The sequence below is a fragment of the Ursus maritimus genome, unplaced genomic scaffold (genome assembly GCF_017311325.1).
Source record: "Ursus maritimus isolate PB19 unplaced genomic scaffold, ASM1731132v1 scaffold_24, whole genome shotgun sequence".
NCBI lineage: Eukaryota > Metazoa > Chordata > Mammalia > Carnivora > Ursidae > Ursus > Ursus maritimus.
In genome coordinates, this window is record NW_024424897.1 from 3,403,017 (window position 1) to 3,411,247 (window position 8,231).

Consider the following 8,231-nt stretch of genomic DNA (forward strand, 5'->3'; position numbering starts at 1 on the left):
CAGCATTCCTCAGTCTCTATTGGCCTCTGGGTCCTTGATATGAAAAACAGGCCTTTCCCTCAACTTAGATGCAAGCTCTGAACAGGCTCCTCCGGCCCCGCCTCGCACCCTGAGAGCTGCTCTGGGCTTTTGGGGAGCTGCCCCGGTCAGGCTGGTCTCCGTCCCCAGACTGAGTCAGAACGGTTAGTTCTGGCATCTTATCATATCGCGAGAAGAGGAAGGATCTGGCCAGAGTAATGACGCTCTGCTGTGGTGATAACGGTTTGCTTGCTTGCTTCTTTCTGAACCCTGTTCCCACGTTCCCCCCAGTCAGCTGGGATGTCACACCTGCAACTTGTTTGTCATCACCGCTCCCTCCCAAGGGCCTCTCTCTCTGGCCATGTGCGGACAGGAGATGCAGAAACAGGGCTGCTGGTTTGGGATGCTCCGGGCAAAGCACCGAGACAGCACCCTATTCTCTCTGGCCTTGGAGATTCCTTCCTGCTGCTGCTCCCCACGTGTCTGCCTGAAGGGCTGAGAAACCAAGAGGCAAGAGGGGGTGGAGCGTGCAAGCCTCACACCCAGCAGGCACACCTTCGAGCCCGCAGAGTGGAGAACGTGCAGATGAAAGAAGAGTGCTGCTTCTGGGCGGCAAAGCCAGGAGGGCCCAGCAACCGCGCCACAGAGACACGGGCAGTCCGCCGGCTCCTGTGGGAACAAAGGAAGGATGCCCTGATCCTTGAGTGGCCACGGAGAACTTCAAGGACACTACGGCAGGATCACGTAAACGTGTCTCCGTTGGAGGTGGGGTTTCGGCTGGCGTTACAACACTCGGGAATCGTTCATGATCTTTGGCATGTGCCTTATGCTTGGCAAAACTCACATCCCTGCTTGCTTATCGGCACAGGAAACCCAGAGATAAGCTCGTCTTCGTTCCTACATGCTTTCCTGGCCAACAGGACCCAGGCCCAGTACGCTGGCTGACCTTCCCCTAGTGGCTCTGTCCTCAGCTGGCCTTCGCAGCAGGGATGCCCGGGGGAGACACACAAGAAAAGCAGGAGAGACAAGGAAGCCACGTCTCCATGCAGCCCCTGCCAGGCTCCCTGCCAGGGAGTCCTAGATCCACACCAGGACTGTGGACACAAGAAGCTGGGCACGTGGCTTGGAAGAGAAACAGATGCAGAGATTTGTCCCCTTTCTTTATCCCATCTGAGATGGCTTTAGTGTTGAAAAACTGAGAGACAGCTACCTTTTTTTTTTTTTAAGACTTTTTATTTATTCATTTGAGAGAGAGACAGAGACAGAGAGAGCACAAGCAGGGGCAGAGGGAGAAGCAGACTCCTGCTGAGCAGGGAGCCCAACGTGGGGCTGGATCCCAGGACCTGGAGATCATGACCTGAGCTGAAGGCAGACGCTTCACCAACTGAGCCACCCAGGTGCCCCTGAAAGACAGTTATCTTAGAGGTAATTCCAAGACGGGAATCCAGAGGCCCAATAGAGAGCAGAGCTCTAGAAATACAGCCAGTTCATGACTGTCTTCCAGCAGCAGCTGCTCGTTCTAGCCGAAGGCCTTAAGTCCTGAGCCTGGGACGCTGCCCCACCTCAGGGGGCCTTAGTTTCGGTATCTATAAAGCAGAGATGGGTCCAGGGTCTCCTACCTGGAACCCATGCAGTCAGATGTGTTCCGAGTAAGATGCAGACGTCCTTCAGCGCCTCTCTCCCAGCCGGGCTCTGGGGCAGGGCCCCCCCACCCGACGCCCGCACCCTCACAATGCTGCGGGTCACACTGTTCTGCCAACGTCCTTCACGCCAGCCTCAAGGGTGAAAGCCACGTTTTCAGAGCTTTTCGTATTTTGTGGGCTTGGGGTAAAGGACTGTGACTCTGTAATTGTCACATGGCCGATGAAAGGCCTGACGGAGCAGATACAAAGCATGAGAATGTTCAGGATAACTGTCATTACGGGAAGTATAATCTTCTTCCTTCCCTCTTCTTGGGTCGAGCCCCCACGTCTCCCAGGAGGTTAGAAAAGGATTACTCATATCTCTTGAGGCAGAAACCAGGAGGCTGAGGGGCACTGATACGAAATGTAGCAACACGTACCTGGAATTTCCCAAGATATCCGCATGGGACAGAAGGCTCAGAGGCGTGGAAAGTTCCAGAAAAAAGGGAACTACAGTCTGAGCATATCTCGGGCATCATGGCTCCCAGCTCAAGCCAACAGGCAAATGGGCAAAGATTCACAAGGACAGTTCAGCCCTCAATGAAAGAAACAAGGTCTGTCACCCAAACACAGAGCTGGCCAGGTGCCCTAATGCTCTCTGTCACTCACTTCATCACCACTTTAAAACTGTAAGTAGGAAAGCGACACTGGGCAAGCCCGGGATGGTCTTGCAGACCACCTGATTGTTGGTCCTCCGTTAAGGCCATAGTGTCCTCCTGCAAGCAGGGCAGACTGCTCCCAGTTCAGCAAATATCTTCCTGTTGGAAAGTCCTGGCCAGAATTAAGGACAAGAGGGGCGCCTGGGTGGCACAGCGGTTAAGCGTCTGCCTTCGGCTCAGGGCGTGATCCCGGCGTTATGGGATCGAGCCCACATCAGCCTCCTCTGCTGGGAGCCTGCTTCTTCCTCTCCCACTCCCCCTGCTTGTGTTCCCTCTCTCGCTGGTTGTCTCTATCTCTGTCGAATAAATAAATAAAATCTTTAAAAAAAAAAAAAGAATTAAGGACAAGAGTCATGGCAAAAAATAAATAAATAAATAACAAACCAGAACCCAAAGCCAGCAGCAGTGCCTGAGGGAGATTTCATCAGCCCCGTGATGGGTCAGAGGCCAGGGCCAACCAGAATGATGAGCACCCCCCGCCCCAAGGTCTCTCTCTTCAGTTCCCAAGTGAGTTATAGGTCACGCCCATCCTGGAATTCCCTAGGAGCTCACACCTCCCACACAAGGATGTCTGGGCCAAACACTTAAGGGCTTCCTGAACCTTCCCAAGTGGCCCCATATCCTCAGACAAGGGCAGCTCATGGGACCTTAAGTCCAGAGACTCACGGGGGTACAGAACATTCCCAGGAGGCAGCATTCTATGTCCTTCCCTGTTTGGCAATCCCTTCTCCCTCTCCGGGCATATCACTGCTGCTTATTGTGTCTGTTTTCTCATCCCTAGAAAAAACTATGTGACCTCGGTTAACGTCTGTAAGACGCTGGGTTCCAGATAAGCACAGCCTGTCATTAGCAACACTGTGATTTTTTTCCCACTGTGGCCCCAACATTCTGCCTGTCCCAGCTATTTTGGGCCAGGCTGCCCAGCCATCCCACAAGGGCAGAGAGCAGCACTGCGAACTTCTGCATTCTGTTCGGAAGGGGAGCCACAAGCAGGCTCAGATGGTGGCGTCCCACTGCCAAAGGGTGGGGGCGCGGAGTCTCCGTGGAGATTTGGAAGAGATGGAAACTTGGCGGCCAGACCCAGCCTCCCTGGCCGCTGGCCCATGCTCCTTGCTCCTGGATGGCAGTGCCTGCCTTCTGGAAGCCTGGGGGCAGGTGGGGATCAGGACCGGCAGCTGCAAGGACAGAAGGATCATCTGCTGCGTCACCGGCCCTCACGCCCGGAGAAGACTTCTGTGTAAGGAGGACAAGCCTTTCCCTGGAAGCCCCCCTGGACTGGACGCAAAGACGAACCGTCAGGGACAGGAAATCACATTTGCGGTCTGCCTTTTGCCACGTGCTTTCTGGCTCTCACCAGGCACTAACTGCCCCATGCCGCAGTTTCTCCATCTCTTGCTGTTTATGTCCCTGTCGTGGGAATTCCTTTTTGGCACTTTCAGAGAGAACACGGAGCTGTCACCATCCCGCAGCATTTTCCTTGATAAATAAAATGGGAGGGCCCCCTGGTGGACTGCTCCATTTTAAGCCTTAACTATGAAATGAGTGAGCCGGGATGTTAAGTAAGCACACGATGGAGGATTAAAGTGAAGATTTTTTAGTCTTTCAGGTAGAGCCACAGAAACAAAAGGGGGAGAAGAGTTCTCGACGAAGGCCAAGGTGGTGTCGCCAAGCATGCAAAGGAAGTAAGGAGACTTTAAACCACAGGAACACCTGGGTGCCCGTGAAGAGCACTTCCGGGGCACGGCCTCTCCGGAAGGCAGGAAGGCCGCGTCTAGAGGATGTGAACTAGAGGATGTGAACGCCCTTTGACCTAGTAATCTTCCTTCCAGCAATTTATGCTACAGATAGACACAGCTGTGCTCCAACACGCGAGTTGGAGGATTTGCCCTGAAGCATTGCTGTAATGCAAGAAGATCACACATATCCTAGAAGGACAGCATTAGGGGCCTGGCAAAAGAAATAACAGGACATGCACACTGTGGAGTACTATGCAGCTGTGCAGAGAAGGAAACACGCGTCTACATAACCACACAGCTTGTTAGCTGTGCTGCGGAGTGAAAAATGTTTGAAAAACATTAACGGAGACCAAAGTAAATGGAAAGGCAAACTGTGCTCTTGGGTAGAAGGCTTAACATCGTAAAACTCCCAAGTCTCTCCGAATTAATCTGTAGATTTAAAGCAACTCCATTCAAAACCCCAAAAGTTAGGGGTGGATGGGATGTAGGAGGGGGCTGAGGGGGAATTATCCTACAACGTATGGAGGTTTATTATAAAGAGGTAAGCGTGAGGACTGTGGTATTGGAGCAGACAAGAGCAATGATACCCATACGACATATTAGAGAGCCCCTAACAGACCCATGTATATATGGAAACTTGATCTGTGACAAAAGATGGCATTGCATATATACCAATGGGGAAAGGATGGGTTATTTCCCCAAAATGACACTGAGATGTCGGGGCATCTGCAGAAGAAAAAATCTACATGGCCAAAAAACAAGAAAGATACACAACTTCTCAGCAATCAGGCAATGAGAAGATATCTCATCCCATCAGATTGGCAAAATGAACACGCCTGATGATATCTGTGGAGCAATGGGATAGCCCACCCATCGCATACAATTTTATTTCATTTTTGTACAAGTTATAATATGCATATATATTGTTGAGGGATACATACGTATTTGCTAAAATTATAACATAAAGCATGAGAGTGATTCAAGATTGCACTCACTTCCTGGGGTGGGAGGGGGTTTGGAAGGGGGAGAAGTATGGAGAACTTTCAAGAGAGCAGAACTAGCCTTTTCTTTCTCAAGCTGGGAGGCATATATACATATCTTCGCAAATAAAAGGTTCAAATAATTTAAAATAATAGTAATATATGGTATATAGTTAGAGCTCAGTTTCACATAACGAGAAACAAATAAATTCAAGAAGGGTTTGTCCTCTTTCCACCGGCCAAAAATGCCGAACCGAGTGTTTAGCAAATTTCCATTTGGTTTTTTAAAAAGGTAATTTCATATATGCCTTTATGATTTGTTTGCATGTCACAAAATCTCTCTAACAATAACCACAAGAAACTAGTAATAGTGACTGCCTCTGGGCAGGGAGTGCGGAACAGGGACGGGAGGGTTATTTTTCACTGGACACCATTTACATAATTTGAATTTTTCTCTTGTGCATCTGTTACCTAATGGAAGGCTCCTGGGAGGCCCTGGGGTGATTGCGGGCACGCCAAGCTGCAGACCCGCAGAACGCCAACCCTTGCCTGGCTCTCATGTAACACTTCACTGCTACCAGGCTTTTCTCTTGATTTCTAAAATGGGCAATTTTGCAGGACTTGGGGGTGGAGAGCAGGGATGCCTCTTAATATATTCCATTAAAATAGCTCAGAGACCGGGGAGGGGACTGGAGAAACGGGGCGAACTGGATACCCTTATTTGGAGGACATTCTTTGACAGTAAATCAAGGGCAGGGAACCACCCCCACCCCCACCCCCAGCACGCTCCCCCCGCCAGGACACTGCAAGCCTGTAGACCTGCGCCCTGATCTTTGCTCTGGAAACTGATCAGCTTTCCGAAGTGGCCCATCAGAAGAGCCGAGGAGAGGGGCTCTCTGATAATGAGGGTGGCATAAAGGGGTCCCCGTTTCCCCGGCTCCCGGGAGACCACAGGGGTCAACAGCGCCAGGCAAGAGGTCCTAACATCTCAGCTCGAGAAATGATCCCCGCCTCCCGCTTTTGTGGGGACAGCGTTCCGGGACAAAGCGGTGGAAGGGGCCTGCGGGGCGGTCCCGGCGCACGTTTGCACCCCTCCCTCTAGTCCCGGCCCCCGTAGGGGCTCGCCGAGCAGTAAAAACTACAATTCCCAGCAGTGCTGCCCTCTGACTGGTGTGGGAGCCCTCCCCCCTCTGACTAGTGCGGGACACCTCCCCCCTCTGACTGGTGCGGGACACCTCCCCCCTCTGACTGGTGCGGGACACCTCCCCCCTCTGACTGGTGTGGGACACCCCCCCCCTCTGACTGGTGCGGGACACCTCCCCCTCTGACTGGCGCGGGACACCTCCCCTTCTGACTGGTGCGGGACACCTCCCCTTCTGACTGGTGCAGGACACCTACTCCTCTGACTGGCATAGGACACCTCCCCCCTCTGACTGGTGCGGGACACCTCCCCCTCTGACTGGTGCGGGACACCTCCCCTTCTGACTGGTGCAGGACACCTACTCCTCTGACTGGCATAGGACACCTGCCCTTCTGACTAGTGCGGGACTCCCACCCCCTCTGACTACTATGGGACACCTACCCCTCTCCTACTCAGGGGACTCCTGCCCTGCTCTGACTCCCCCTCTGACTGGCGCGGGACACCTCCCCTTCTGACTGGTGCAGGACACCTACTCCTCTGACTGGCATAGGACACCTGCCCTTCTGACTAGTGCGGGACTCCCACCCCCTCTGACTACTATGGGACACCTACCCCTCTCCTACTCAGGGGACTCCTGCCCTGCTCTGACTCTTCCCCGCCTCTGCCTGTTGTGGGACAGCTTTGGACCCTGGAGGACTCATTCCTTTCCTGACTCACTGGGACAGCTGTCCCTGAGTCCAGTCCCTTCCTGCCCCTCCCCACCATGATTTTTCTCTGATTGCCAGGCCTCTCCTCTCCCACTAGGGAGCCCTCCCCTCTCAGACTGTTACTCTGTCATACCCGCAGCAGGCCAGCCTCCCCCGACCCAGGCCTTACTTTCCTTCCTTTTGCACCCAAACTGTCCACCCTCCTCCCGCTCTTCCCTCCTCCCGCTCTTCCATCTGGCCTGGTCCTCTCATCCTGGGGTCGTGGCGCCTCCTCCTCCATCCTTGTTACTTGGTGCCTTCCCTTTGCCCTGTGTGTCCCCAGGCTTGGCGGGCCCCCAGCACTCTCAGTCACTCTCCTGTCTGCCAGATCCAGCTTTTGCCCCAGGGAAACCAGGGTCTCTTAGCACAGCACCCCCACTTTTCACTGTTGTCCCAGAGTGTATGCTTGACGTCTTTCCCTAGTGCATTTTCCACAGAGCGTAGGTTTGGGACCATGCGTCTGCTGATGTCAGCTGCCTCTTGCTGGCTCCTCAGTGTAAGGACCAAAACTTGGCAAAAGCATGGGGTCACAGGAGGGTTCGTGAAGAGGAAGCAGGTGCTGCAGCCTCTCCTTCCTCTCCCTTTTCAGAGATGTATTGGGACAGATCTCCCCCCAGTTCCCAGCCCCACCCCACAGGCCTCTGAGCAGGACGGTCCAGCCTGGGCCTGTGGGCGCAGCAGCCAGCAGCCTCCCCAGGGCCCCTCCCCAACAGCCTCAATGAGCCCTCTATTCTGGCCTCCAGGGCCCTCCTGAAAGATACATTGATGGGCCAGGCTTCTCCCCTCTGGACTTGGGCGGGTGTCTCATCCTGGGCAGTGGGGGGGACTCCGGTGAAGCATGCGTTTGTTCAGGCAGTGGCCTGGAGGCTGAGTAGTCTTGGTGTTCTCACTGGACCTGATCACAGAAGGCGTGTTACGCCCCAGGGCGGTGGAGAAAGTCCTAGACTTGCAAGTGTATATGAGCCACTTTGTGTCCCCTATGATCCCTCAGCTGAGGTGTCCGTCTGAGCATTTGATGCCTTCTGTAGCTAAAGCCTTCTTCCCCCTAAAACTGTACCCCGCTGTGGTTCCTGCCACACTTGCACAGCCACAGCCGTGTAGTGAACGTGTTGGTTTCAGCTGTTGGTGCAACTGTGCACCTCACCTGCTGTGCTTCCTTGAGCCACAGAGGTGGTGCGGACAGACCCAGAGTGTGACAGGAGCAGGCTTCGTTCTGGTGGTGTGTCCCCCCCAGCCCCCGCCCACGTGTGGCCTCTGAGGTGGGCTCGT